Below are 2946 nucleotides of genomic sequence, written 5' to 3'. Positions count from 1 at the left end.
CTGCTGAGCCCAGAAGAAGCGCCGATCAGTTGGAATGTTGCAGCATCTCCAGGGTCTTGTGATTTACATTCAGATGCTTGGCAACTGATTCATATTTATGACGGTCACAGTGTCCCAGGGTCATGTGAAGTGACCAAAACCTGCTGCAACCACCCAGCAGACGGGGGGAATAAAAACCAAACACCCCCCACCCCACCCCCACTGCCAATCCTCAACAGAAAGGCTCACAACAATGGAAACCTCGGACAGGAGGAAGAGCGCCGCCAGGTGGGCAGGCAGGTGTCTTGCTCAGCTGTGGCTTGGGGGGCACTTTTTTCAGTGCCGTTGTAACTTCGAACAGTCACTAAGCGAACTGTTGTAAGTCGAGGACTACCTGTACTTTATCATTTTTGTCCTTTTTTTTTTTTGGTCATCAAGTTTTTGACACCTTGCTAGGAGACTGGTGGTACTCGAATATTGCCATATCCTAAAAGTGGTAGAATGGGTGAAAAGGTTGAAAAGCCCTGGACTAGAAGACCACCAAGGTCCCTTCCAACCCTGGGATTCTAGTACTGTTCAGAAGAGTTCGGATCATAATTTGGGTCTTTCCTCTTACAGGATGGCGAGGTGTACTGCATTGATGCCCGTTACTATGGCAATGTCAGCCGCTTCATCAACCACTTGTGCGATCCTAATATCATCCCCGTACGAGTGTTCATGTTGCACCAGGACCTGCGCTTCCCCCGCATTGCTTTCTTCAGCAGCCGGGACATTCAGACTGGTGAAGAGCTTGGGTCAGTCTCGGAGGGAATTGTGTGTTGTGTGTATATGTACGAAAAGACATCATTGTGTGGAATTGGCCAGGAAGTGGTTGCAGATTCAGAACACTGAGGGGAGATGCACTCTTCTGCCAATATCGTCAGGGCGACTCTCAACATTTAGCACTTTTAAGTGCTACTGGTAAATCTTGTCTTATCAAAGAACCCGGGTCTTTGGCCACAGAGGGAGAGTTGTATTGTCAGACCTGGAAGATGGTGAGCTAGTCAAGATAGTCAGCCACGTCCGTATGAACTAATTCTACTTTATTCTAAGGTATCATCAACAGAATCTTGCAAGTCTGATAATCCAGTTTTCTCCCCCCCCCCCTTTGCCTTTACAGTCCAAAAAAACTAGGGAGAGTCTCTTATGACAGGGCTTTTCAACCAGTGGTACGGGTACCACCTGTGGTACCTTGGCACCTGGCAGGTGGTACGCGACCATCGTAGAAAAGTAGCGGGAAGGGGAATGAGCTGAACCGGTGGCAGCACCGCACAAGCCTGAGTGAGAGACGGCTGGAGCTGCAGGGCTTTCAGGGCTCAGTGGAAGCGCCAGGATCAGCGCCAGGCTCCAGCTGGAGCTCAGCGCTGATCCTGGCACTTCTGCTGAGCCCTGAAGAAGCACCGATCAGCTGGAATGTTGCAGCATCTCCAGGGTCTTGTGATTTACATTCAGATGCTTGGCAACTGATTCATATTTATGACGGTCACAGTGTCCCAGGGTCATGTGAAGTGACCAAAACCTGCTGCAACCACCCAGCAGACGGGGGGGAATAAAAACCAAACACCCCCCCACCCCACCCCCGCTGCCAATCCTCAACAGAAATGCTCACAATGAAAACCTTGGACAGGAGGAAGAGCGCGGCCGGGTGGGCAGGCAGGTGTCTTGCTCGGCTGTGGCTTGGGGGGCACTTTTTTCAGTGCCATTGTAACTTCGAACAGTCACTAAGCGAACTGTTGTAAGTCGAGGACTACCTGTACTTTATCACTTTTTTCCTTTTTTTTTGGTCATCAAGTTTTTGACACCTTGCTAGTCGACTGGTGGTACTCAGATGTTCCCATATCCTAAAAGTGGTACAATGAGTGAAAAGGTTGAAAAGCCCTGACTTATGAAATGTTTGCCACGCCCACCTTCCTGCTGCAGGCTCTGCTGCCTCTTATCTGATTATTGTCTGGTCTGCGGCTCTTCCTCCTGTCTCCACAGGTCATTCTCACACCAGTTAACGGGAACTGAACAAACATGAATGTGGGCTCAGAACCTCCCCTAGGTAGGGACCCCCAACTGAAAGACTCCTTTCCTTTATAACTTCTGCCTTCTTTCACTGGGGAAGGGTGCTCGGAAAAGTGGACCGAAGAGATAGCTTATGTATGGGAATGACCTTTGGAGAGGAGAGGAGATGCTGCCTATGGAAGGATCAGATAAAAGGCTTCTTATCTTGGGGGTAGAGGGAGCCCAGAGCCACATAACAGGCAGAGAAAGAAACTTAGAAAAAATCCTCCCTAACTTATCAGACCGTGGGGGGTTTGTATTTTCAGACTTGCAGGGTTCTGTTGAGATAGGGTTACAATAAAGTAGAATTAGCTACTAATAAAATCTCAAAAAAAATCCTAACAATCAAAAGTAACAAATGAAAATCAGTAAATCGGGAAGAATAATCATATCATCAAAATGTTAGTTAGAACTCGATTAAAAATAGTGTATACTTACTAGATTAACGTATTTGTTTACTAATTGTTTTTAATATGTTACAGTCTTAAGCTTTGCTAAAAATGGTTGAATGTGATATTTACTCATTATTATGATCCGGACGGTAGCTTGTTTGTTGAAATATGTGATTTGTACCTATCCTTATTTTAACCTAATTCCTTATTCCCTTCCCCTTTCCTTCCACCCCTCCCTTTTTTTTTTTATTGAAAATTTTATAAAAGTTTTACAATATAACTCCCCCCCTCCCCAGAACCCACCCTTCCCCTCCCCCCCACTTCCCAGAGCCAATCACAGGGTTAACAATACAATAACCATACTCCATCTAACATTAATCAACTATTAGATTAACAAATCTGTAACATCCTTTAACTCTCTTTTAAACAAATATACTAATATTAAACACAATAATTATAACATCATATTAATAATTATAAGTAAAAATAA

Source organism: Protobothrops mucrosquamatus, unplaced genomic scaffold, assembly GCF_001527695.2.
Source record: "Protobothrops mucrosquamatus isolate PMUCROS unplaced genomic scaffold, P.Mucros_1.0 scaffold6429, whole genome shotgun sequence".
NCBI lineage: Eukaryota > Metazoa > Chordata > Lepidosauria > Squamata > Viperidae > Protobothrops > Protobothrops mucrosquamatus.
This window is presented reverse-complemented; position numbering follows the sequence as displayed.